The sequence below is a fragment of the Ambystoma mexicanum genome, chromosome 1q, assembly GCF_040938575.1.
Source record: "Ambystoma mexicanum isolate Mex_15411 chromosome 1q, UKY_AmexF1_1, whole genome shotgun sequence".
NCBI classification, from domain to species: domain Eukaryota; kingdom Metazoa; phylum Chordata; class Amphibia; order Caudata; family Ambystomatidae; genus Ambystoma; species Ambystoma mexicanum.
In genome coordinates, this window is record NC_090922.1 from 1,063,015,757 (window position 1) to 1,063,042,855 (window position 27,099).

Consider the following 27,099-nt stretch of genomic DNA (forward strand, 5'->3'; position numbering starts at 1 on the left):
TTTCCACGTTAATCTCTAACGTACCACCGGTCTACTTATCTTAAATAAGTTTATCGGATAGTATTTTCTGCCAGAACTCGGTTTTTAAAATGGCGTCTGTGTTCGTCTCTGTGACTCCTAAACCAAAGGTTGAGCCCTTTGTTCCACTTTTGGCGGGCCTCTGTACAGAGACCCTCCAAAGGGGTTACCACAGGGGTGTGGGAGGGGGTTTAGGCACCCTGGACCGAGTTGCCTTGCCAACTCCAGTCTCACTCTGGTGTGATTGGCCCAAGTGGTGAGCCTCCCCGCTCACCACTTAGCATGTGTTGATTGACAGCTAGGCTGAATGAATGGGGGTTTTCTGCATAAAAGCAGGGCTTTTGGGACTGGATCTTCAGAAGTCGCCACAGGACCTAAGAATCCGACGAGGGTAACGCTGAGCCGACCTGCACGACGACACCTCCGGTGGAGCCCTGCGGAACCGACTCACCACTTCCCGATGACAGAAGAGATCTCCCTGCCGGAGAGTCTCTTCCCCTGACTGGTGGGAACAACCAGTCCCCTTTGCTTTTTCTTCGCCTCAGGACGCAGTGGTCGAATTGCCCGTGCAGAGCACCCCAGCAACCGGATAGCCACTACCCCTGTACCGCGACTAAAAGGTGGTGCCTTGTGACGGAGCACTCCGCGGCTGGTCTCTTCCTTGGTGGTGCACCGGACTTCACTTTTCTTCGACCCGACATGCATCCACCACCAGGAACAACTGCCCCCGCTGGAGCTGCCTCCACAAACAAGGTACAGTGTCCGCCTGGCGTCCCTTTCGATCGGTTCGAGTGAGGTGTCTTAATCCTCTCCTTTCCGTTGGGTCGCCTCCAAGCTTTCTCACGTATTGTTCTGAACTGGTTCAATCTGCCGATAACAATTTGCTACACAGGCTCGAGCGCATTTCCACAAAGAGACTTTCTGGGATAAATCGCCTTGCCTCTCTCCGAGTGGGCCTGGCCTCTGAACTTTATGATCTATTGTGGTTCTTGTCTTCTTGCCTTGCATTTTTCCCGTAAAGTATTGAACTGTGTTGACTTCGTAACCTGCCTATTTTTCTCTCCCACCCTAACTGATATTAGAGTGCCATCTAGGTTGAGGTATACACCTCTGTCTGAAAATAAGTGATACCGGTAGAACCTAGACTTGTCGAACTATGTTTAGGGGGATTGATCGTTTCTTCTTCGTAGAGTAATTGTAATTGAATTGTTTGCCGTGATAGTGCCATAGTGTTTTCCATAGATGTTCTGTTATAAATAAATATCCTAATATCTTTACACTAAGCCTCGTTGCGTGTTTGCTTGTCTTACTGTGAAGAATTGCCCTATATTGTATACTCCACATACTGCTTGACTCTTCTTGAGAGAAGTCTGACTGCTCAGCCACAGCTACCAAGTGAATCTGTGTGGTACAGACTGCTAGCAAGTGGGTTTACTGCCAAACACCTGTAGTCCTAAATCTTTTGCAGTGGTCCCAGAGGGAACTGCACAGGTTTCCGCTTAACACTAGTGTACAGCAGTGGGATTTGTATCGAGTATACAGTTTAGAGTGCTTTTCGACACTTTAGGATAACTAACCACGAAGCTTAGCACTAAAAAGCAACTTTCAAAAACATGTCTACGATGGAAACTTACAGTCAAGAATCCTTGTCAGATGAAAATACTGAGAGTTTGCGAGCTCTCTGTAGGCAAGAGAATCTTCCTGTAAGAGGCAAGAAGTTAGAACTAATAGAGAGATTGCTGGCGAACCAAAGTCTGTGTACTGGTTCAGAGTAGCCAATTTCTCCAGCAACTGTAGATAACAGTGATGGTGTTGATCTGAATCGTAATTCTGATGATAGCGATGAAGAGGCTGACGAGGACGGAGAGGCTAACGAAACTGTCTCCCCTGCTCCTCTACCTGCCTTACCAGCTGTGCCTACGGGGCCCATACCAGGTCCCACATGTAACCCTGCTTATTTTGAACTTGAAAAAATGAAGCTCGAATTAGAATACAAACGGTTCTTGGCCCAATCTGAACGAAACCAAGAGCTCGAGTTCAGACGGATGAATGCCCAGGCTGAGCAGAAGCAAGCGGAGTTAAGACTCAGAGAAATAGAACTTAATCACGAGTTAGAGATGAAAAAGTTGTCTATAGAAAATGCTTCTCTCACCTCTGGTTCCTCTAGGAGCTCCAGTCCCAAAAGACCCCGGATGCCGAAGGAATTAGTGGGTATGTATGAACCGAGATTGGATGTGTTGGATTGGTTAAAACTGTTTGAGTACAATCATGGGCTCCAGGACATCACCGGGAATGATTTACTTCCCTGGTTGTTCTCTAGGCTCCCTCCTGTTGCGACTGATGTGGTAATGGAGTTGGGGGAGGCGGATAAGACGGATTACGAAAGTGTGAAACTAGCTTTGATGGCTATATTCGGGAAGAGCCCTTCCCAGTATCTTAAGAGGTTTAGAACCCTCAAAAAGCATGATGGTACCCCTTGGGCTACCTGGGTGAGTGAAGGGTTGAAAAACTTAGAGGGATGGATTAAGGGTTACAAAGTGAACACTTATGAGGGTATGAAGAATATTTTTATGTTGGAGTCTATTTATGATGCCTGTTCTCCTGAGCTCAGACAGCACTTGGCTGATTCAAAGGAATTGGATTCCCGGAAGCTAGCTAAGGCTGCTGACTTCTGGGTTGCCAAGAGGGCTACTCATAAGGATTCTGGGGCAACTCAGAAAAAGGATGAGGGAAAACAGCCTAAAAAAGACTCAAAAGAGAATTTGAATAACTCAAATTCCAAAGAGGGCCCCAAACAAAACCAGAAGGGTAAGCCACCGGGAAAACCATAGCAGCATAGTGTGTCTTCTGGTGCCAAACCGGAAGGAGGTCAGAACAAGCCACCATTCCAAAAAGCATTTGGTAAATGGTTTGTTTGTGGCTCGACTGACCACGTGAAAGGAGATCCCAGATGTAAGGGTAAACCTTCAGGGGTCCAGCTTGTCTCCTTAGCCTTCGCTCCAGAGGAGGAAGTCCAAATGGCAAGTGGAAACTTTCTACTGCTAGCTGACGAACCCATTGGAGTCTCAGCCAGCGTTTCTTTAGTATCTCTGGGGTTGTGGGAACAACAGAATTTAGATGTCTATAATTCTATCCCCGATAATACTAAAGAGTATTATAAGGACAGTGTCCAGGTGAATGGTCAGGAGACACCTGCCATTAGGGACACTGGGGCCAGCATAACTGTGGTGGATAAATCGTTTTTTCAGGCTGAGGATGTTGCTAAGGCACCCAAACGCCTCACCAAGTTAGCTGGAGGGCCTGTGCAGATGCTTCCCCAATTACCAGTTCTCATCCAGTGTAACGACATGACTGTGAAGATACCTGTCAGCATACAGAGTGAGGTACCAGGACACATACTGTTGGGTAACGATTTGAAAACTCTCGGAATTGTATCGCATACTCCCAGACCGCCTAGTAAACGGTTACAGGAGCTAACCAGACCCGCAAGAGAGAGGACCATGCGCGGTACTCTCCAGGAGATGATGAAGAAGGAAATCACTCCTACTCCACTGGAATTGTCAGCCGCTGTCTCGAAAAAACCAGAAGCGAAAGGGAAACCTAAGACTTCTGCTCCGAAACCAGCAGGCGGCATTACAGTACAGCCAACACGGACTTCCCCGCAGTTGTCCAAAGTTACACCCGTAACTCCACCTCCAGCTGAGGCTGAGAGGGAGGTACAACCCTGTGTGGTAGAATTAGACTCTGAGGAAGAGCTAATGGAAGGCCAGGAACTCATTGGAGATCTGGATCCTGTTGACCATCCTGAGCTGCAGTCTTTACTGGCAGAAGGTGGACCCAGCAGGGCAGTCTTCAGTAAGGGACAGAGAGAATGTCCAACTCTGGAAGGTCTTCACCACCCAGCAGAAGCTCAGGCTGAAGGGCAAGAGCCTGGGAAATACAGGTTGCACTGGGAAGATGGCCTCTTCTACAGTGAACCGACCGAGTCTGCACCTGGAGACTACAAACGACTTGTAGTACCCCAAGAGAACAGACCACAGTTCTTGCAGTTAGCCCACGAGATTCCTTTGGCTGGTCACTTGAGTTTCAAGAAGACTAAGGAAAGGCTCTCTCTCTACTTCTATTGGCCGAAGATGGGGGCCGAAGTAGAAAAACACTGCAGGAGCTGCCACACCTGCCAGACCTCTGGTAAGGTTGGCTCCAGGAATGTGGCACCTTTAGTGCCTCTATCAGTTGTGGGAGTCCCATTTGAGAGAGTAGGGATTGACATTGTTGGTCCCCTTGATCCTCCAACCTTCTCAGGCAACAGGTTTATACTTGTTGTAGTAGACCATGCTACTAGGTATCCTGAGGCAATTCCTATGAGGACTGTTACAGTTCCGGCTGTGGCTAAGGCCCTCCTTGGTATTTTTACTAGGGCCGGGTTTCCTAAGGAAGTAATCTCTGACAGGGGGTCAAACTTTATGTTCCACTACATGAAAGCCATGTGGAAAACCTGTGGAGTTACTTACACGTTCTCAACAGCTTACCACCCACAGACCAATGGGTTGGTAGAACGGTTCAACCGAACCATGAAGAGCATGATAGGTGCTATAGAAGAACCCCTTAAGCGTAAGTGGGACCTTCTACTGCCATACCTTCTCTTTGCTTATAGAGAAGTCCCTCAGGAGGGAGTAGGTTACTCTCCCTTCGAACTACTCTATGGTCATCTCGTCAGAGGTCCATTGGCCCTGATTAAGGAGGGGTTGGAGAGTGCTCCTTCCCCCAAGCCAGTCAGAGTGACTGACTACGTGATAGGTCTCCGGAGGAGAATGTCGCACATGATGACAGAAGCAAGCGATAACTTGAAAGCTGGACAAGCATTGGTCAAGCACTGGCACGATCAAAAGGCTAACATGGTTGAGTTCGCTCAAGACCAGCTCGTTCTCGTTATGATCCCAACAAGGCAGAGGGCCTTGCACGATAAATGGATGGGACCCTTCAGAGTTGTGGGTAAACTCGGAGAGGTTAACTATCTGGTGGACTTGGGCAATCCCAAGGAGGCTCCGACAGTCTTTCACACCAACCGCCTCAAAGCGTATGTCTCACGACCTGATGTAGGAGCGTTGCTTCTAGCATCATCCGAGGAAGAAGAAGAGAGTGAAGCTCTTCCGGATCTCCTCCGAGGCTTACCTTAGGACGAAAAAATTGAAGGAGTAAATCTCTCCTCCAATCTGACACCCGAGCAACAAGAAGAGTGCAAATCTATGTTGAATCAGTTTGCCTCTCTGTTTTCGCTTTCACCAGGCTTGACCCCTTGGGGCCAACATGACATACTCACTGGTGACTGTCTGCCAGTCAAAAGCAGAGGATACCGAATGTCAGAAAACGTACAAACCCACATCAAACGTGAGGTCAGCAAGATGCTTGTTCTCGGGGTAATAGAGCCCTCTACTAGTCCATGGTCTAGCCCAGTTGTGTTAGTACCAAAGGCCGGATCTAAAGATCTTAGATTCTGCGTGGATTATAGAGCTCTAAATGCAGTCACCAAGACTGATGCCCACCCTTTGCCAAGAACAGATGAGTTGGTGGATAAACTTGGCGCCGCCAAATTCCTCAGCACATTTGACTTGACGTCAGGCTATTGGCAAATAGCCCTGACAGACCATGCCAAGGAGAAAACTGCATTCATTCTTATACCAGTTTAAGGTAATGCCTTTCGGATTGAAGAATGCATCTGCTACGTTTCAACGGATGGTAAACCAGGTTCTGAATGGGATGGAGGACTTCTGCATGGCATACTTGGATGAAATCGCAGTGTTCAGCAATTCCTGGGAAGAACATGTAAACCACCTGAGAGATGTTTTGCGGGCTCTTGGACGAGCCAATCTGACCATAAAGGCGAGTAAATGCCAAATTGGACAGAGTAAGGTAGTCTATCTTGGACATGAGGTAGGAGGTGGAGAAATAAGGCCTTTGCTCAGTAAGATTGAAGCTGTGCAAAATTGGACAACACCTACTACTCAAACCCAAGTGAGAGCCTTCCTAGGCCTCACTGGATATTACAGGAATTTCATAGAGAACTATGGGACCATAGCTTCTCCACTGAATGTCATCTCCTCGCCCAAATTTCCTAAAAAGGTTAAATGGAACGAGGAGTGCAATCAGGCGTTTGAAAACCTGAAAAAGGCTCTTTGCCAAGCCCCAGTACTCAGAGCTCCTGATTACCGCCAACACTTCATTGTGCAGACAGATGCTTCAAATTTAGGGATAGGTGCCGTACTCAGTCAACTGGATGGGAAAGGTAGGGAGCTCCCAGTTTGCTTCATCAGCCGCAAGCTGAAGGATCCTGAAACAAGGTGGGCAACAATCGAAAGAGAGTGCTTTGCTATCGTGTGGGTTCTGAAGAAGTTTAGGCTGTACTTGTATGGTTCTACTTTTGTCATTCAGACTGACCACCAACCATTGAGATGGTTAATGCAAATGAAAGGGGAAAACCCAAAACTATTGAGATGGTCGATCTGCCTGCAAGGGTTTGATTTCACCATTGAGCACAGGTCAGGATGTCACCACCAAAATGCTGATGGTCTCTCTAGGATGTATGTCATCGACTAGAGGTATGAGATTCATCCAGGAGTGGATTAAATCCTCCTGTCCCTTAGTCTGGGGGGGCGAGTGTTAGGGAGAATTCTCTGTTTAGGCTGAATTTCCTAACCTAGTGAGTCCCCCAGCAGCTTTGCTGGATTTCTGGAGTTTGTTTTTTCCATCCTGCCAAGAGTGAGACTCTTTTCCTCCCACTCTTGGACAGAATGTGTGTAATTCCTTTGAATGTCAATGTGTTCTATGGGCTATGGGGTCTTTTACTCCATAGGGTCTCATATGTTTTTCTATGTGTGTTACACCGCACCCTATGTGCCGTAACACTGGGGCGTCCTAGCGGACCTCCACCATAGACTCCATACCCGGGGACTGACTACTGTCTCCCCGGGCATGTAAAGTCCCCATTGGCTTTACTAGACCTAAATTTACTAACAGAACTAGTACAAACCATCTTATTGTGGACGTACTAGTAGGGGTAATTCGATTACTCCTGGATCTGTTATTCGAGGGGGCACTGTCCCGTCCCCCCTCGTCGAGTTTTGGCTGGTGGCAGTGGAAACTACTTGTTATGTTCGACCCCGAACATAACCCTATGGGATTCGTCCCATTGTTGGAGATTGATACGTTTCCTCATTAATCTCTAACGTACCACCGGTCTACTTATCTTAAATAAGTTTATCGGATGGTATTTTCTGCCAGAACTCGGTTTTTAAAATGGCGTCTGTGTTCATCTCTGTGACTCCTAAACCAAAGGTCGAGCCCTTTGTTCCACTTTTGGCGGGCCTCTGTACAGTTAGCGTGTGTTGATTGACAGCTAGGCTGAATGAATGGGGACTTTCTGCATAAAAGCAGGGCTTTTGGGACTGGATCTTCAGAAGTCGCCACAGGACCTAAGAATCCGACGAGGGTAACGCTGAGCCGACCTGCACGACGACACCTCCGGTGGAGCCCTGCGGAACCGACTCACCACTTCCCGACGACAGAGAGTCTCTTCCCCTGACTGGTGGGAACAACCAGTCCCCTTTGCTTTTTCTTCGCCTCAGGACGCAGTGGTCGAATTGCCCGTGCAGAGCACCTCGGCAACCGGATAGCCACTACCCCTGTACCGTGACCAAAAGGTGGTGCCTTGTGACGGAGCACTCCGCGGCTGGTCTCTTCCCTGGTGGTGCACCGGACTTCACTTTTCTTCGACGACGAGATCACCTCTACTCTTGGCAAAGACCCGACGTGCATCCACCACCAGGAACAACTGCCCCCGCCGGAGCTGCCTCCACAAACAAGGTACCGTGTCCGCCTGGCGTCCCTTTCGATCGGTTCGAGTGAGGTGTCTTAATCCTCTCCTTTCCGTTGGGTCGCCTCCAAGCTTTCTCACGTATTGTTCTGAACTGGTTCAATCTGCCGATAACAATTTGCTACACAGGCTCGAGCGCATTTCCACAAAGAGACTTTTTGGGACAAATCGCCTTGCCTCTCTCCGAGTGGGCCTGGCCTCTGAACTTTATGATCTATTGTGGTTCTTGTCTTCTTGCCTTGCATTTTTCCCGTAAAGTATTGAACCGTGTTGACTTCGTAACCTGCCTATTTTTCTCTCCCATCCTAACTGATATTAGAGTGCCATCTAGGTTGAGGTATACACCTCTGTCTGAAAATAAGTGATACCGGTAGAACCTAGACTTGTCGAACTATTGTTAGGGGGATTGATCGTTTCTTCTTCGTAGAGTAATTGTAATTGAATTGTTTGCCGAGATAGTGCTATAGTGTTTTCCATAGATGTTCTGTTATAAATAAATACCCTAATATCTTTACACTAAGCCTTGTTGCGTGTTTGCTTGTCTTACTGTGAAGAATTGCCCTATATTGTATACTCCACATACTGCTTGACTCTTCTTGAGAGGAGTCTGACTGCTAAGCCACAGCTACCAAGTGAATCTGTGTGGTACAGACTGCTACCAAGTGGGTTTACTGCCAAACACCTGTAGTCCTAAATCTTTTGCAGTGGTCCCAGAGGGAACTGCACAGGTTTCCGCCTAACAGTCCCATTCCAGGCTTAGCCTTTCCTTTGCATGCTGGCATAGCTCTTAAGATCTCCCATGCCAGGCGTAGCTTTTCCCTTGCATTCTGGCATAGTTCTCAAGAAGTCCCATGCCAGGCGTAGCCTTTTCTTTGCATTCTGGCATGACTCTCAAGAAGTCCCATGCCAGGCTTAGCCTTTCCTTTGCATGCTGGCATAGCTCTCAAGAAGTCCCATGTCAGGCTTAGCCTTTCCTTTGCATGCTGGCATAGCTCTTAAGATCTCCCATGCCAGGCGTAGCTTTTCCCTTGCATTCTGGCATAGTTCTCAAGAAGTCCCATGCCAGGCATAGCATTTCCTTTGCATTCTGGCATGACTCTCAAGACGTCCCATGCCAGGCTTAGCCTTTCCTTTGCATGCTGGCATAGCTCTCAAGAAGTCCCATGCCAGGTTTAGCCTTTCCTTTGCATGCTGGCATAGCTCTTAAGATATCCTATGCCAGACGTAGCTTTTCCCTTGCATTCTGGCATAGTTCTCAAGAAGTCCCATGCCAGGCGTAGCCTTTCCTTTGCATGCTGGCATAGCTCTCAAGAAGTCCCATGCCAGGCTTAGCCTTTCCTTTGCATTCTGGTATAGCTCTCAATAAGTCTCATGCCAGGCGGCATAGTCTACTCAGTCCTGTATTTGTCTCTACATTGTGTAACTTGCAGTCTTTCATTTATGATAGAAAAAGCTAAATAAAAACGACCAGAAGTAGAAGGGTGGAAACATAACTGTGTTGTTGGCATTGCAGCAAAGGACACTTGTCCCCCAGTTTCTGGATTTCCTCCCAACACTGCTGCATGTGGGTTCAGCTGTTGCTGTAGGCCTGTAAAGATGATCACAATATGGAATTCATAGACGCAGAAAACTTGTATTTGTAAAGGGTTGGTGTCGTTTCACGTATGTCTCCTACACTGAACACAACTATTTTCATTATTTTGGCTCTAAAAATTTGTTTTATAAACAGCATTTGTGATTGAAGTCCAGCAACACATTGTGTATATGAGGCCGTCGTAGCTCTATTCTCATTACTGCTATGCTTGTTTTTATTTTCTTTTAAAAAAGGCTTTCGAACAATAATTGAAGTGAAAATATGATCAGACAAGCTCAATCAAACCTAAAGGGAACTATGTGAGGATGAAAGGTATGCAAGGTGAACTGTTACTCTCGTATGACTCCATTGTTTTATGCAGATCTCACCGTTTTAAAAAAAGTCTAGTTTTCTTTTAATGTATTTCTTTATTACAGGAGACAGTAATTTCTTTTTTCTGACATTAGATGTAAAAAGTCAAGATCTTACTAAATCCCCCATTTGCAGCAAATGAAATAAAGGATTTAAGGAAATTGTTAATCATACAGAGAAGCTGTGGGCGTGCGACATTCCTCTGTCATATATTATTATTATTAGAATGCAGCGCGGATGAGGGCCTTGATAGACATTGCATCAGTGTACTTTTGCTAACTGTGTTGTTTATGTTAATAGTGGTGCCACTTTGTGGGTGAGCACGCATCCACAGTGCAAAGTGCAGGCATATAATGTATTTATTTATAGCCTTTTTTTTTTAGATATTTTTACATCTGACTCTCGTGTTCCCAAATATTGGGAACCACGCCACTTGGCAGCGACGTTGGGAAACTGTACTTTAGATCTGAAATAAGCCAGCGAACATGCATGCGTGGCTTTTGATGGTTTTGGGTACCGCGTTGTCTCCCGCTTGGCTAGGACTGTGCGGCTTGATTTGTTGTTTTCTCTTGGGCGTGGGAGTTGTGAGTTTGGGGTTATTTTTCACTACTTCATACTCCTGAAGGTGATAGGACAGTTCTCTGACGGCAAACGTAATGGAGGAGGGAAGAAACCAAGGCGGATTTCGATTGAACACAATGACATGTTGTAAACAGTATAGATCATGTTTGTGACGTTACACCATCGGCTGTAGCACCAAAGGCGTATTTGGGGGAGGGGGGATAAGGGGGCTATAGCCCCAAGTCTTTTGGTTGTAACCCCGGATAGAAGCTCAGGGGTTACAACCAAAAGGCTAGCTAGCCCCCAGTCCTGACAGTCCTGACATTAGCGAGGCCCCAGATCTTTTCCAGACTTAGAAACACCCCTGGGTTGCACACATTCTCATTGCCTGTTTGCTGACCTAGACTGTCTGATTTCCAAAAGGACTGTGTAGCCTTTGGCATAGTCACCGCCCAACCCTCGGATCATGCCCCCTCCTGTGACTCTATGCCCAATCCATCCACCTGCAATCTGGTCCAGGTTACAGGCGAGGTCACGAGAGAAGACTGGCAGTGCCCCCAGAATTAAGGGAGTCTGCTACTTGAAGGGCTAACCTCTTACACATGTATGTCTCAGAGAACCCTCCGGCTCCGATCTTCTCCTTTTCAAGAGTAGAGTTGGGAAAGGCTGGGATCAGAGTGGGGGGATACTGAAGGTCTGAGGTAAATGACGAAATGGAATACTGGACCATGGGTGACAGTGGACTCCATACCTACAGCTCTACACTACGCAAAGGGGTCTCCATGATGGCAAGGCTGTTGCTCCTGGCTAAACTGTTGTGCAGGGTCCAATTCAACTGTAGACAGAGTGGAACAGGTGAGCATTTGAGGCAGATCAGAGTGCAAGCTTTTAGTGAATGGATGCTGTGCTTACCTGAATGTGTGTGTCTCTATCTATGGGCCTGTGCTCGTGTGTGTTAGATAGAGAGAAAGAGCAAGACAGAGAGAGGGGGGCAGAACCTGTGTGATCATGTGTTTGCAGATCTGTGTGTGAACCTCTAAATATGTATGTGACATCTTCAGAGTATCAGCACATGTGTGTGTGCTTGCCTGTGCGTGTACTTGTGCCTCTGTGTCTGTGCATGGGGGGGTGTATGAGCATTATGTCTGCTGGTATGGATGTGTGCAAATATTTATGTCGACATTGAAGGGATTACACAGAGGTATTATCGAACATCATTGAGAGGAGGGGAACATGCCTCCAATGAAGGACAAGTCCATCAAAATAGCCCATTAAATAGTACTACACAAGAGCAAAGACAGGACCAACAAAAGCAGACTAAAAAGCAGACCCGTGTAATAAATGATAACTGCTTTACGACAAAAACATTTAGATGAGACGGGTGTCAAATATCATGCAACAAATGGATACCCTAGGACCAGCCTCCATCTCAGCATTACACCTGGTCCTGGAATCTATGCTGCAACTATATGACAACATTAAATATCTGGTGCAGGGAAATGCAGGTTAACTAAAAGTGGTGGAGCAAGGATTGAACACATTGATGGCAAATAAACATGACAAGGTAACATTGGTGGAACCCTGTTGTAAAGATATGGAAGCTGAAATCAATCAGGGGGCTGGAAATAAGAAAGCCACCAAGGGCATTGAAACAAGGTTGTGGATAGAAACATCCACGGGATGGGTGGAGCCAGACAGAGAAGAGAGGCTCCTCACTGAGGAACAGAAACGGCTAAACTCATTATCACCACTTTGTGCACAAGTGGAAAGGGAGGAGGAGCAGGAAAGAGGGGGGGAGGTCATAGAACTAGATTGTTCCCTGGAAATACAAGAGGAAAACATGGAGCCATCGCAAAATCAAGAAGGTTGGGCAACAACAAAACAACAAAAGAGGAAGAGGAAAAACCAAAAAAAGAAGAAAAAAAACAAGAACCAACCAGCGCTGAACATAAATAAAAGATCTAAGACTAAGCAGTTTGGAGAAGGACTAAGAATTGGAGGGAAGACAAAGAACAATTCCGAAAAAGGAAGTGGAAAAACGCAGTTAGGGGACTATCAAGCAAAAGAAGGAAATACTGGAAAAAAGCAGTCAAAAATAACAAACTTTCTGGACAAAAAAAAAGAAACAAGAAACAAGCTTCCCTAAACAACGAACAGGAAGAGAATGAAACACTGCTAGAGGTAAGCAACAGGGAAGATTTGCCAGCAACACCACCGGTGGTACCTCGATTGGAACAGGAGAAATATGGTACCAAAAAGGGATCCCCGGAAGAAAAAGCAGTAGAACCAATAGGCAACCAAAGGGTGGATAAGCTGGTGGAAACTGAAAGAAACACCTTCCAGGGCACTGAAATGGGTTGGAGATCGGATAACAAACTGCACCTGAACAGAGGGGCAATAATAAAAGGGTTCCAAGCAGTCCCTCAGTTAAGAGCATTAAGATCGGAGGATATCTTGCGAGTGGCGTTCCCAAAGACAGGCGCAGAATGATCCGTTTTCTACTTTGCTTCCAATCTGGTGGCACAGATGGTTTGGAGTAACAGAGAAGCCCTTAAAACCCTAGGCATTCATCTACGAGAAATGAACGCACAAGAAGAAATACAAGAATACCTAAATCCGTTGCCAACACCTAATACCCTGCATAGCAAGACTGCAGGAAAAGTTGCTTTGGCAGGCCTAAGGGTGAACGGGGATGACTGGACTTGGTTGTTGGGGGCCCTGGAGATGCTGCAGATGGTCAAAAAGGCCCAGCAGAAACTTTAACAGGAGTGATCTTAAGATTACCACTTGGAACATCTGTGGATTCCAGAAACTAAAGGAAACTGCCCATGAAGTCAAATGTGATCATCCTCTAAGAGATTATGGTGAGTGAACAACTGGAACTCAAGGGGTACAGAACCTACTGCGAATCGGCAGTCCAGGGAAATCTGGGGCGACCAAAAGGAGGGTTGATCATAGCTGTTGATCAAAGGCGGGATGCGATACATCACGAGCTGAAGATAAATTCACCTCATCTCATCGCTATAGCCATCAATATGACTTCTCATGAGACAAATCTCCTAACAATGAATATGTATGGAAACACATCCCAAAAACACATGCTGGAGCTGCAAAATGAGCTAGGAATACTACTTGAAGAATGGCTAGAGAAAGAATGAAATACTACAATACTAATAGCAGGAAATTTCAATGGGTGCTGTGTAGAGACAAAACCGATAAAGAATAGAAGAAGAGGAGAAACTGTAGTATCAAAGAAAGACTATCTGGGAGCACTATGGAGACATTTTCCTGAGCAGTGGGATCTTTGGCCCTGTCAGCCAGCTGGGGATACAACAAACGTTTACACCTGGAGGATGGGAGGGCATGTATCATGGATTGATCACCTTTTTTGTTTTGGCAGATTTATTTAAAAGAAATGATGTGATAGTCCGAGGGGAAGCTAGTGATAGTGACTACTTCCCACTATTCTACAATTTAAATGTATCCCAGAGTATGCACAAAATACACCCTCTTATGAGCTTTGTTGAGGTTACCAGGGCATTGGCAGCGATAGGGTGGAACAACAAGGCAGTTAGGGAATTTACGGTGGCATGGGAAAAACAAACAAGAATTATGGTGGAAAATGGTTTCCAATTAACAGCTTGGAACTACAATGAGTTGCTGCAAATTTGCTTGAAATCTATCACCAAGAACGGTCAGTTGTTGGGAAAATAGACACATTTGAATACCTTTGATGGAAAAATGATGGACTTAAAAAAGAATAGAAGAGCAGAGATTAATGCGTGAAGGCTAAACTCAGTTTTCTTTAATTTATTCCTAGAGAATAAGAAGAGGATCATGACCTATTATAGACAGGTTCTTAAAGGGATTAGAAGGGAAACAATAATCCAAAGAAACCAAGAGATGGTGACTTCCTGGTAAAAAAAAGGAGGCAGGAAAGTTTTGGTCAATAATGGCAGGTGTAACAAAAGGAAATAGTATAAATATAAAGAAGAGTGCCAAATTCCATCTAAGGATTGGGTTCAGTTTTTTGTGAAGAAATACACGATCCCTGACAAAGAACCTTTAATAGTCTGAAAGAGGGGGCCCAGGAGGAAGTAAAATGCCCTTGGGATCGAGTAGATGTGGTGTGGGCAATCGGAAAAGCAAAAGCCTCAAGAGCCCCAAGCCCTGACAGTATCCCTCCTTTAGTTATCAAGGAAAACGTGAAGACATTGGGCCTGTATTTCCTATAACAAATACAAAGAAAAGAGAGGCTGGCTGAAACGGAGAACATCCTAGAATCAACAGGCCCTGTGCCAGAACCACCAGAGAATAGCACAGAACAGGCGAGAGCCATGCTCCCAACCCACAGTGTGTGGATGAAGGTGAGATTTAAGATGGTCTCACCCACCCATGTCGTGACAGTAAACCAGGGAAGTGAGCAACCTTTAATATTGAGTGGGACCACCCAAAAACCTGCCCACACATACAGTGGTGGAACCTGAAAAGGAACAGTTTTCTCTCAGTTTGGATGAATCCAAGACAAAACTTCCCATTGATGCAGATGTCGGAGGTAAGTTATGGGATCTCTTTCAATATATACATGACACTCTAAGAGTCCCAGATACGTGGAGACAATCTCACATTGTTCCAATTTACAAAAAGGGGGACAAATTAAACCCAGCGAATTTTAGACCGATAGCTCTCCTTGATTCCAGTAGTAACATTTTTGGGACCCTGCTACTAAGAGACCTTAAAAGAGAAATAAATGCACAAGGCATTCTGTCAGAGTCACAGATAGGTTTCCATACAGGCATGGGGACTCCTTTAAATTCATTCACCCTAGCCCACATAAGAACAGCAGTGAAGAACAAATCATTCTGGACCCTGTACATGGCTTCAATTGATACGGCTAGTGCCTTTGACACCATCAGCTGTGCTCGTTTGTGGGACAAGCTGGTTAGGTATGGGATTCCGCTAACTATGGTGAAAATGCTAAGGTTGCGCCACACGGGAACAACAATTAGAGTCAGATTGAACTAGGAAGGAACCATGACACCTCTCACAGAGACTCATGTGGAGTTAAGACAGGGGTGTGTCATGGCCCCAACCCTCTACAACCTGTATACCGCTGACATTGATAAAATTTGGGAGGGGTGAACAACAAACACAGTAAAAGTTGGTGTCGGCAACACTGGACTGGATCGCTTTTGCGGATGATGTAGTGTTGGTCGACCTCACAGCCCTGGGATTACGGCATAAACTGGCACTCTTCCATAGTTATGCGTTAAAGATAAATGGGCAAAATCTAGCTTATCTTTTCAACGAAAACAAGACCAAAAAATGATTAATTGGAAGGTGGGGCATAAGCGGTTAGAAAGGGTTACTGCACTAACCTATTTGGGTTATGAGGTTCTAAACTCCACATCCAAAGCAGGAGGTGTAAATTATCTGAACCTTAGGTATGACCCCATGCTTACGAGGATGAGGCGGATTTACGCACAACTGTGCACTTTCTCATTGGTCCCACCCATCCGATTCTATCAAATGCAGGTGGAGTCAACAATCCTTTATGGTCTGGACATAAGTCTAAATGATTTTGGACAGTACCTAAATATGTTCCAAGGGAATTTATGGAAGGAAACCTTAAGACTAGCCAGAACTATCCCAAACTCAATTATTCAACACAAGTATGGCTTGGTCTCACTTGCCACGAGGGCGGAGTGGAGAAAACTGACATCCTATGCCAAGTTATTAGACCCACCAGCCCACTCCCTGTACGAAATATGGGGAACGGAACAGACTCAAACCTCGGCAGACTCTATTACCAGACTGAAAACAGAAATGAATAAATTGCTCACGGAAATAGGGTCTACCGTGGAGGAGTTTCCTGCAAATCAGGAAAAGGTAAAGAAAAAACAGTTTGAGCATGACTGGGGTAAAACAAGAGAAAATATACGGAATTCAGGCCTGTATAGGGAGTACGTTAGACTTGTATATAGGAGGGAACAAATCCCAAGATGTATACTCATTTCCCCATGTCATAGGACAAGAATATTATATGTACGATTCAGACTGAACCAGCTACTAACACCTGAGAGGGTGGGAAGTTGGTATGGCTTGACGACAGAGCCTAGTTGTAGATTGTATGGAGAGGCGGCACAAAAAGAATCAACAAAGCACTTGGTACTCGGGTGTACAGCACTCAAGGGAGAACGTTTGAGATGCTTAGGATTGGGACTGGAATAGGGCATGGAGGCCTTCTGGGCTACGCTGATGGGGGACGAGCACAGAGTCGGTTTCTTGTTTTATGTGAACTGCTTTACAACATTTTGGAAAAACTGGGTAGAGTGGGGGTGGAAGGAATGAGGAGCACACTAAGTGAGGAGGCTGGCTAACAGGCCTCCTTAGCGGCTTCCCCACCCCACGTCTGCCGGGTGTTTGAGAACTGGGTTATGAGGTACTTGAGTGGAATAAGTTAAGGGGCGCAAAGTGGATTATGAATCTTCCTTTTGTGATTTTGTCTGGTGCATATATCCTCTTGCGGTGTTCTGGATCATTTTCCCGCCCCCCTCTCCTTTTTCTCATGTTTGTTACGCAATAAATGATGTGTTGAATTTTAATTATTTTAAAGTTGCTCTTTTTGTATTTTTTTATTTGTTTGCATCTTTTTTTGTATTGTATGAATTGTATAAACATTTTGAAAGATTTCTTTCTTTTGTAGTTGGAAATCAAAACACAAAAATATATATATATTTGTGTCTTTTTCTGTGTTTTTTCATTCGAATGTTTGTGCGTGCGCTCTATTTCAAATTGAGCTGCACCCTGTTGCTAACTGAGCAGAAATTAACTAGCTTAATTGAACATCACCACATGGCATAACTGGGCAGAACCCTATGGCATATTGAGCACGACTTCATGATGTAACTAATAATGGAGAGCAGCTGCCCAGCTGGTGATTGTGGGGCTTGCTGATGACAGGATAGGTTTTAATTCCAATATAACCAAAATTACTAAGCCCATTGGGCCTGTATATCCTGTAACAAATACAAAGAAAAGAGAGGCTGGCCGAAACGGAGAACATCCTAGAATCAACAGGCCCTGTGCCAGAACCACCGGAGAAGAGAACAGAACAGGCGAGAGCCATGCTCCCACGGTGTGTGAATGAAGATGAGATTTAAGATGGTCTCACACACCCACCCATGTCGTGACAGTAAACCGGGGAAGTGAGCAACCTTTAATATTGAGTGGGACCAACCAGAAACCTGCCCAAACATACAGTGGTGGAACCTGAAAAGGAACAGTTTTCTCTCAGCTTGGATGAATCCAAGACAAAACGTCCCATTGATGCAGATGTCGTAGTTAAGGAAGGGATTCTTAATTGAGTAGGGGTGAAACATGTAACAGCCCATTGTCACAAGCAGTTTTTCAATGCTAAATCAACAATATCTAACACATGATAAGAGCTACCAAAGGAATAGTCCTCATAGTCAGGAATATACATGAAAAAAAACCTCATGGAGCTCTTTTCCTGTGTTTCACAAAAAGGCAAAAAGGAACTCAAGATCAAATATAAGATCTGGGGCTTTAACACATCGTTACAGCAAACAGACATGACGAGAAATGCTTTAAGACAATACCCCCAAAAAATGCTGACTAATGAAGTGACTAAATGGTTTTATGTAATGAGATGATGTAAAACCAATGAATCAATCCTGAGTGAAGTGATCAAAGACACCTGGAAAAAAGGCGGGGTGATGTAAATACCTGAATACAAGTGAAGTACCTAGTACTCAAAATCATGTTTTCGGATTTTCTATTGTCATAAAAGCATCTGCCATTCTATTGTATATACAGCATGTTCCCCTCATTGTAACTTTATTTGTTCTATGTTTGTATTTTATTTATGAATGAAGAAATCTAATGCCTTCCATCAGCTCTGCACAAAACAATGACACAATAAAAGCAAAAAATGTAACCTTTGAGGAGCTAAGTTGTTTTTGGGGTTTCCTGGGATTTCCTCTGGGTAGTTTAATGTTTTGCTGTAACTAGTGGTTCTTCTTTCAGAGGGAGGCTAATGCTGGATGTTCCAGCAATAAGGTAATGTGTGTTTCTTTCCCAAAGAATGTTCTTGTCAAGAGGATTCAGGTTACTGTTAGAGGCCTATTGTCTAGGAAATAAAAGGGATGGCGCAAGGCTCTCATGGAAGGACACGGATTAATGGTTTGAGGTCTTAAGGTTTCAGGACCCTCACGCCAAGTAGTATTGCATGGTATTGCTTGCAATATGAGGAAACTTGTAAGTAGTTGCTCCAGATTGCACACATTATTGTAGGATCTATTAATTATAGATTTGGGAAGCCGGGTATCATGTTGCGGCTTTCATTTTAGAGACAACCTTACTGTGGGTGCCTTGGATGTCTGTGGAAGTGGGGCATGACCATGTAGTGAGTTCCAAGGAGAAGCAGAAAGCAAAGGCCCATAAGAGAGAATGAAGAGGGTCTTGGGAGTGTCCCCGGTGAAAGCCCACTCCCTTTGAGGGCAAAACAAAGGGCCTCATTACACGTTTGGGTCTATTTCCCTTGAGAATACAATCAAACTTAGATTACCGCTCCCAGCACTCACAGTCTGGAAAAATCTACCAGATAAACTGTATGGCACAGGTTCTCACCATTCTTGTTATCCACTGGAATCTGTTATACATTGCATGTACTGAAACATTGTAACCTTACCGCCCAGCTCATAATGTGGCCAACTGTCTGGTAAATATAAGAGAGCCAAGATTCTCATGGGGCGACAAAGGTGCACGGCTTCAGGTCTTAAGGTTCCAAGAACATGTTTCCTAGTGGTATTACACTGAGTAGGAGAAAACATATCATGCACATTTTGGGTTCTATGTAGGCCTGTGCGCTTTGTGTTAAACTACTTTCAGGGTTGCCTCTTCAATGAGTTGATTTAAGCTGGTTAGTTATTAACAATTTAGTAATTTATTCCGTCCTTTAGACATATTCAGTTACAATTTTTGTTATTAATTCACAATTATTCTTATTAATTTCAAAGTGGTTCCAACATAACTCCGCTAGGAGGCACATGCATGTGTTTCGCCCTTCCTCTGGCTCTTTCAAGACACTAATGAAGCAGTTCATTAAACAGTTAACGGTTCATTTTTAACATACGGCTTTTGAAACACTGTTGGCCTTATTTAACATAATATTCATATTGCAACCAACACAATTTTCTCAATTTTTTCGTAGTTAGTGATGCTGAGTAGACGACTTTCTGTGGTTCTTAAATGTCAGGTAAGGTTGTTCCAATCGTGGGTAGTCGAAAGTGTTAACAGGCCATTGCTTTTTATCTCTCCTAGTGTCCAATTTCCTTTATGGTGATGGCAGCTTGATTTTTAAGCTTTGATACTTGGTCAGTGGTAGATTCTTTATTAGGTTTAACGTCCGTGGGTAAGGTAAGTGCTATGCCACACGTCCCGTTCCTCCTGCGTTGTAGGGCAAAACAGGAGACACCCTTGCTCTGGCTACATAGGGCCGCATTACAAGTTTGCGTCTATTTCTCTTGAAAATACAATCAAATTTGGATTACTGCTACCAGCACTCAGTCTGGAAACATCCATCAGATTATGATAAACTGTATGGCAGAGTTACTCACTATTCTTGTTGTTCACTGGAATCCGTTGGATTTTCTGAAGCATTGTTGCCTTCCTGCCCAGCTCATAATGTTGCCAATTGTCTGGGAAATATAAGAGATAGCCAAGATTCTCATGTTGGGACAAGGATGCATAGTTTCAGATCTTAAGGTTCCAAGAGCCTGACTCCTTTTGGCATTACACTTAGTAGGAGAAAACATATCATCTCAAGATTGCGTAATCACTATGACAGTAATTTCACCAAATGTAACATCCCTTTTCATGATAACCTACAGAGCTAGAGCTCTAACTCATACTTTATCGGTGTGTGGGGGAGGGGTGTATAATGCAAAAGGGCCTTCTGATATTCTGAACTAAGCATCATGAAACCCCCATATCTGCATTACCATGCAAAATAAGTCGACAGCTAAACTACATTTTGAAACATGAAATAATATTATATGTAAAAGCGCACTCCCCTAGAAGGCAGAACATGGGATACCCTCCCACTGGATAGAGAATGTTTTAGCCCAGATGTGCAGAGGGGGGAAAGTCAATGGAGGTGATGAGTGCTCAAAAGATAAGGGAGAGTGGAGGCCTGGGGAATGGCACAGGAAAAGGGTAAGAGGCAAATGGAGCCCTCCTGGTAGCATGTGGGTGGCGAAATGGTGAGGGGAGCAGGCAGGATCATAGGGTCATGTACTGCAGGAAGAACACTGACGGCAACATAGCCCTGATCCTGATCCATAGATATGTTGCCACAATGGTTCAAACATCACCATTTATGTGTTGTACCCTGAAAATAGTATCCAAGACATGGTCTGGCCAAGAAAGCCTGTAATATTGATGTTTTTATCTGGAGTATTTTTGTGGCACATAACAAGCAATGAGGCTGACAGGGCTTGGTATATGTGTAACAAGTTAGAAGAACAAGAATACTTCAAAAACAAGCGCAAGAAAGTGAGAGAATGCTGATAGGAGGAACAAAAGGGGGACTACAAAAGGCATTGTTTACTATTCCTTTTTCAGATTAACTGGGAGGCTGGGAGCAAGACGAATAAGTATTGCTAAGGCATTTAATATTTTTGGGGTAGCACAAGAGAAAACTCATTTGAGGGGTTTTCGGCCTTTTCATCTTTGGAAAGGTAAGGAGATAGATTCACTTGCTTCTGTCCCTCACAAGGAACAGTCTGTCTTAGAGATTGGATGGTTTTTGGGCACAATTAGCCTGCAGTTTATGGAGAACGTCTTAAATTTAATTTGAGTTCAAAGGGTCAGTCAGTTGAGACAATGGGCCTCATTATGAGTCCGGCGGTTGCCGTGCCGGTAGAAACAGCACAGCTGCAGCCGGAGTCATTTATTTTCCACCGCCCGGCAATGGGGACTTACCGGGGCATTACAGCCCCGGCAGTCCCGGTAATTCCCTATTGCCAGGTGCCGGAAAAAATGTACTCCCCATTCCCATTTGAATCCCATTGGACTCAATGGGAAGGATCTACGTGATCCGACCGCGACTGAATGTCCCGCGGCCGGAAAAGTTTGCATGAGAAAGGTGCAAACTACCAAAAGATTGCACCTTTCTCATGCGAACACACGTACATACCCACACCCACAACACACCCATGACACACCCACCACCCACACCCTCAACACACCGCCACCCACACCCCCAACATAAACAAACCCCACTTATCTTCTTCTTCACGCTGGGTTCCTGCTGTGCCAGTTCCGGTAGTTTTCTTTTAAAACATTTTTTTTTTACCGAAGGCTGCAGGGGTTCCCCTCGCAACCACCGCTCACTATACTATAAAATATAGTATAGTGAGTATAGTGAGCGGGGAGATGCAGGGGACACCCCCGCAGCCCCGGTTTCTTTTCTTTTTACAATGCTACCACCAAAGGGTCGAACCTTTGGTGTTCGAACCTTTGGTAGTAGTATTTTTAGAACTTTTGGTTCACGCGAACCATTATATTCAGTAAAAAGGTACAATCCCCAATGGGAATGGGGAGGACGGTAGCACCGGCACCATTCATGAATGGTGCCGGTGCTACCATCAAGGTCTGCAAGCGGGTGCCATTCCACCCACCAGGTCAGACTTGGCTGGCTGAAAGGCACCCGTTCACAGAACTCGGAGTATGCCGGTCCGGTAACAACGGTGCCGGTAGCTTACCGGCACAGTTGTTACCGGACCGGCATACTTATAATGAGGCCCGATGTAACAAAGTGGTGATGGGGGAGATTTCCTTCCCCTTGATATGAGGGGGCTGCTGCATGCTGCATGGGTTTTAGTGAGCTGTGCACCACCATACTTGAGGAGGCCAAAGGTACATGCTTTAGGGTAGACTAGGTGGAACACTATTTTAATGGGTCTTGCTCAAGGCAGTAAAACCTTAATTTGGGGAGAGGTATGATTGTAGGGTGTTTATGTTGTCACTGAAGTGAGACCTCCCAGAACTGCTAAAGGTTATTTGCATAAAAAAGGACTGTAGCCAAGAAGTCTGATACATGGTTCCATGTATGACTTGAATGCCATGGGGGATAGAACCAATTCTTGAGGTACCCTTCTTTGGAGGGTAATGGGAAGGGGTCCAGGAGGGCCCGATTTGGTTGAATTAGGATTATCATGAAAGAAAAGTAGAGGACCAATCCTGAACCTCTTTTCCAAATCTCTGTGAGTGGATGGTTTGAAAAGGAACCAGAATTCAGAACTAATTAATAATAAGCCAGCAGCTGCCTTAATTGGACAGAACATCATCCAACTGTGGTCAGCATGTCAGTGCTGTATAAATGGCTGATGTCTGATGTACAGTAAGGGTGTTTAAGAGTTAACATGGCTGAGCTTTTTTACATATCTTGGATACACACTTAGTATGAAGGTGAGCTTTATTATGAAGAAGGTTAAGTGTCCAATGTTGATGACAACAGGAAAAGACCCTTGTTCTAATGAGTAATTGTTCATGCAGATTATTGTAGGAAGAGGTTAAAGAAAGCTCTTTTAAGACCATTGCTGGTATCACATTGCTTGTGTATGAGAAAGGAATGAGACTCCAGTGTAAAATATAGTGCATAGAAATTTAGGGATTTGAAAGAACTCCGAAAAGGCCCATGTGAGAAACGGGAATGTGGTTTTTGGAAAGATTTGTGCTGCACAATCAGATGTTAAAGTTCTTGTCATTTCAGGACTATTTTTGGTGAGGGTTGTATCAGAGGTGAGCGGATATAAATTGCACAGTGTCTAAATGGGCAGGTTGTTCTTGATATTGTTGTCCACAACAATATGTGTGTTGAAGATAAGTAATGTGCAGATATTTCTCTTAACTTTTGAACATGCGGGGTCCGGGTGGAATTGGGAACAGTGTTATTTCTTCTACATACATCAAAACAGGCGCTTGCTTGAATTGATATCTTCGTCATACCATGGGAGGTATTTCTTGGGCATCAGTTTGTCAATATAAGTGTCATGCAGAGCTTCTGTAGTCCACATTACATGATTGACATCAGCATGTATGCACAGTTAAAGCTTTCTTTCAGCTGTTGAAACTTGCAAATACTGATCTGGTCAATACAGCTATGCACCAGATAAACCTGCCTTTTTGTGTGAGTGTATGGGCACTTTTGTGTAAGCTGCAGCCATCAGGTCTATAATTTATTCTTTGGAGTGTTTTTAGAAAAGTGTTGTTCGCTGCTTTCCAGCCGTCTAAGCCTTATTTGGTGGTAGGGTACAATGAAGGAAAAAACCGATGGGAGTGGATTACTTCACCATATTCACTGGTGCTATTTTAGTATTTTGAATTAAGAGTTCATGACAACTCTTCAAAATAGAAGAGGGAACTTTAATGGTAAAGCTTTACTGGGGTGGCGGGCTAGCTGTTGAATTTTTCTTGGAATATGAAGTGGGCAGCTGAGCATCGTTGTGATTTGGTAGAAATCCTTTCTGCAAAGTGACCCCAGATACACCAGATAAGGGAGATTTATTGTTGCAAACTACTTTAAAATGTTGCTTTTAGGCATCTGCCCAAGTAGTAGAAGTGTGATGGCTGATACAGCAAGGAGAAGTGACAGAGTAAAGACCCGCTGGTGGTAATACTTCTCTATTCTGCAGTAAATACAGGAGTGGTGAAGTGCATCTTTCAGTTGACCTGCTTATAGGCACCCTTGGTGTACCTAGGAGAGGTAGCCCAGCATCCAATCATGTTGAGCCTTAGGGATTATGCACATATATTCTTTGATTCATCAGTGACTAGTGAAGAGTCTTTAATGAAGAGATGATGTGATCCAAATTTCATAGGTCGAACATGAGCCTTGTTGCATTGTTTTGAGCCCTTTTGATAATGAAGAGTGCCTTGCCTGGAGCCCTGTGGTTCCATGTGGTAATCCAAAATATTGAAGGCTGCACGCGAAAAGAAATATTTTTTAACAGCCTTTTTGGTGCAGACTTTAATTTCAGGATTATTATGATTTGGGAGGAATGAAGCTGATCACATACTCGGACCCACCCTCTCATGCGAGGGCAGGATTCTTTCGAAATCGTGGGTTTTCACCCCTGACCCCTCCCTTTTGCTCTGCCACCCGAAACATAAGCCATCAAACCCCCCACAACAGATACACTGACACACACACATGCAATTATGACTGCACTTACCTGTCCCTCTGCCGCCTTCCTTCCACACCAAAAACATTCCCCCACACAGACAGACACACTCTCACACATACACTTACCTGTTACATCTCCGAGTTCTGTCTGTCAGCCTTGTGTATGGCGAGGGACAGGGCAGGTGATTTAGATGGACCGCTCCGAGACAGCTCTTTCAAAATGGACCTTTTCTTTGGCAGAGATTTTTTCACTGCATACTGTAAAGGTTCCATGTGATAACCCTGAATATTGAATGTCGCATGCAAAAAGACATTGGGGGTCATTACGACCCTGGCGTTAAGGTTTAATGGCGCCGTAAAAGGTGTCGGCGCCATTAAACCCTTAACGCCTGATTACGAGGTCCCTTTGCGGGACCCAACCTTAAAGGCTGGTTTTACCAGCCGTTAAAGTAGGGTGCCGCAAAGGGACCTCGGTGCTAATTGCAGTACCGCAGTTTGCGGTACCGTACTTAGCGCCTTCCCTAGTCCCATTGAGCCCTATGGGGCGAAAATGGGAATGGGGAAGGGCCATGGTGAAATGGGGAAATACCGCCCGCCAACCTTGGAATGGGGCGGTATTTCGCCATTCCACCATGGCAGACTTGTTACAACACCGGCACCAACCATGGTGCTAATAGCGCCTTGGTTTAGCGCCGGGGTTGTTATGAGGGCCATTGTTTTAGTCCAAATTGGTTCGGCCTTCAGTTTCAGTATTATCACAATTTCAGGGAAGGTTTCACCCAATATTGTTGCGTAAACAGTTGCTGTACATGATTCAGAAAGTCTTCAACTTAATGCTGATCTTCAAAGCTATCTTAAATCTTGCTAGATTATCAAGCAGTGTAATGTGCTTGTTGGTGGAAAAAAAAATAGAGATCCAGAAATATGTGTGTGTTTGCATGCATGTTTTCTGGTGGTGATCGGCACTGATCTAATTTTTAAGTAGTGTGGTTTTGTTCCCTTGTCACATTTGGAAATCTGACTGTTTGTCTTTAAGTATTATGATTGTTTCTATATGGGCCACATATGGACTTGTAATTAAACGAGTAGTGCTTGAGCTTCAGTAGGCAAATGCATGTTGCTAAGGAGGCATCAGTGAGTTTGATGTTGAGGAAGGCTAGGACTGCCCGGCCATGATTGACTTATCTGTCAGTGCAGATATGTGTTGCACAGCCTGTAAAAGATAGGATAGTATTTTGATGGTTCACGGTGTATGCGGCAAAATTGATGCATGCTGTTTGGCCTGAAAGGGCAGGGATCTGTGTCCCCTTTAGAGTTGATTGGTGATTCTCATAAAGCGAAGCTTGACTGGATGATCGAAGTTGGCAGATAAGCATCTAACCTTGATTAAGGATCTTGCATTTGCTGTGGTCACTGCAATATTGGCATTTCCTCTGCCTGCTTTTCAAGATCTCTTGTCAGATGCTTCAATATTCAGAGCTTGTTAGTGTTCTAGTTATTGTCATTTATTTTTTATTTATTTGGTGTGTTCAAGGACACTCATGTGGCAGTGCTTTTAGTGTGGGTGAGTATCTCAATGGAAGTGAACAGTTATTTGCTTAATGTAAACCCTACCACAATGGAGGTTCTATTTTTCCCAGCCTCAACTCTTCCAACCCTTACCCAAACCCCAACTTTCTTTCCCCCATCCTCGCTCTCATTCGCCTCCTCAGCTGGCAACCCTGGAGTTATGCTCGACTCTTCACTTTCTTTGTCTTTTCATATCACAGCTACTGGTTATACCTGTCATTTCTTTCTTTCTAATATTCATTGGGCTTGCCCAAGTGCATCATTCTGGGATACCAAACTCCTCAATATTCCTCTTCTATTTTCTTGTATTGATTATTGTTTTGCTGCTCTCCTTGGCCTTCCTGCTTCTCCCCTCACACCTCTTCGCATGGTATATAATTCTGCCCCAGCTCATCTATTACTTCCTCTTGTCTATCTATTTTCTGCTCTCTTTTGATTCTCATAATCCTTTTAATTTTGTGAGCCTTTTGTGTAAATGTACCCCCAGTCTCGCCCACCTCTACGTTTCTTCTCTTGTCTCTTTTTATTCTCCCTCATGTCTCCTTTAGCCAAAATCTCATTTGCTTACTGTTACTAAACCCCTGTGTGCTGCTTCCCGTTTGTGTTCGTCTTCTCTTCTAACACTGAAAACTATGGGACGCTCTTCCTCTATCCAGCCGCTCTTCATCTTCTCATCATCATTTCGCACCAGACTCAAATCCTATCTACTCTTCTCCTTGTCTGGTAAATACATTTTCTATTTAGTGATTCCTATGTTCCTTTTGCGCCTGAATTTTGGACCGTTAAATTATTGCTATTGTGAAGAGCTTTGCAAAAGCGCTAAATAAATGCAAATGAATATAAATACAGGGGTCACACTCTCACAGCACCCCTGGGAGATGGGTTCAGAGCTCATTTGCAGCCAGCTGATCGTTCAGCGAGCGA

At 44.7% G+C, this 27,099-nt stretch overlaps 1 protein-coding gene across 2 annotated transcripts in view; it reads left to right on the top strand.

Annotated features, from left to right (window-relative positions):
* The window catches only part of LOC138541388 (volume-regulated anion channel subunit LRRC8C), a 235,826-nt gene that overhangs the window by 85,774 nt on the left and 122,953 nt on the right, over positions 1–27,099 (top strand). Inside the window, exon 3 of one of the 2 annotated variants that reach the window (XM_069641754.1) lies at positions 9,716–9,794. The exons of the other annotated variant lie outside the window; for it this stretch is intronic. The gene's annotated coding sequence lies outside the window, so the exon portion shown is untranslated. The remainder of the gene's footprint in view (positions 1–9,715; positions 9,795–27,099) is intronic. 2 annotated transcript variants of the gene reach the window in all.